This window comes from Pongo abelii, chromosome 22 (assembly GCF_028885655.2).
Source record: "Pongo abelii isolate AG06213 chromosome 22, NHGRI_mPonAbe1-v2.0_pri, whole genome shotgun sequence".
NCBI lineage: Eukaryota > Metazoa > Chordata > Mammalia > Primates > Hominidae > Pongo > Pongo abelii.
This window is the reverse complement of record NC_072007.2, coordinates 2,305,517-2,307,296: the sequence shown is the minus strand read 5'-3', so window position 1 is coordinate 2,307,296 and position 1,780 is coordinate 2,305,517.

The window sequence follows — 1,780 nt, the reverse complement described above, 5'->3', positions numbered from 1 at the left end:
CGACCCCTCAAAAAACCCCTCTCCGGGAGCCCACCGGGGCCCAACGCCGGGGGGGCCGCCGACCCGGTCCCGAAGGCGCACGCCGGGGGACGGGGACACCGGGCCGACCAGCGGCCGGCGGCGGCGCCCCCCGAGGCGGTGCCGGGTTCGGTCCCAGACGAGGCCACCACCGACGTCGAGCCGGCGAGCCGCTCGGGGAGGGGAGAGGATCGGCGGGCGGCGGGCGGGGAAGGGGCGCACAGAGAGCCAAGGGCCGGGGAACGCGAGGGCGAGGGCACCCGGGAGCCCGCAGAGCGGCGGCTCGGCGGGAGAAACCTCGGGCACGGCCGGGCCACCAGGAAAACACGGCCGCGGGATCCCACCGCCACCGACACGAGGGCGGTCCCGCGGCGCCCCGCCTGGGACGCCGGACGGCCCTCGGCACCCACCGAGACCCGCCTCACGAGCCCCGGGTCCCGCCACCGGGGGCCCCGAAGCGACCACAGCCACCAACCCGACGCCAGGGCCGCATCCATCGCTCGTCATTCTCGTCCAGCCTCCGACCCGGTCCCGCTCCGGGAGACCGGCGCGTCCCCAAGCGTGGGACGCTTTCCCGGGACCAGGCGGCCCAACCCCGCGCCCACGCGCACGCGGTCGTCGGCACCGCTCGCGACTCGGCACGGGAGCGGGCGGAGAGCCGACTCGCGGCCGAGGTGGGGGTCACGCGCCGGACGGAAGGCCGCGCACACCCACCGCTCGCGGCGGCCGCGTCCCAACCCGCTGGGACGCCGGGCCCGGCCCGGCGGGATCCTCCCCCGACTCGGAAGGGGGAGGCGCGGGCCACACTGCAGGCGACGAGCCGCGCTCGGCCACCACCGCGGTGGCCGGCGGAACCCTCGCTCTCCCCAACCTCAACCCGTCGAGGAGGAAAAGGAGGAGGGTCCTCTGCGCGCGAGTCGCTACGACAGCGCTACCGTAAAGGCAGAAGGAGACAGAGGCGGCAGGCCGGGAGATCCGGCACCCCAAGGCACACCTCTCTCAGATCGCTAGAGAAGGCTTTCTCACCGAGGGTGGGTCACACTCCCCACCCGCCAGTCGCCCCTCGTCGGGCCCGCAGAGGCGCTCGGGGACGCCCGGCGAAGGGAGGGGGCCTGCGGTACGAGGAGAAGCGCGCCTGCGGCGACCTCGAGCGTTCGCGGTCAGGGCGGGGGCCCGGCAGGCTCACAAGGCCCCCCCCGTCCACCCGCCTCCTGCGTCGCTTCCGAGGCAAAGCCACGCACGCGACCGGTCGGAGGCAGAACGGCAGCCCCTCGGCGGCCGGCCGGCGCACGCGTCACCGGCCCGAGCCCGCCGCGATCGCTCACACGGCCCTCGCGCACCCACCAGAGGGGAGCACGGGACGTGCGCTCGCCGGACCAGGCGGCGCCCTTCCCCGCGCGGGAGGGGCGCGCATCTCATCTCACTCGACCGCCTCGAACCCCACGCCGACGGGCTCCCCTCGGGACCCACGCGCGGACACCGGAGGAGGGGACGCCGGGGGTGGGAGCGACACACCACCGCTCGGCCTCGGGCACCTCAGGGACAACCCGGAGCGCTCCAGGAGCACCGCAAAGGCCCGGGCGGAGCCAACGCTCGCGCGAAACCCCCCGAGAGGGCAGCACGACGGGCCGGCGGGACGGCACCCCCACCGCCGCGGAGGGGGCCCGCCCGCAAGTCGACGACCGCGGGAGGCGAGAGCGAGGGATGCCCGCCGCGTCAGAGGACCCCGCCGACCCACCCCGCGAAGCGGAGAGCGGGGACG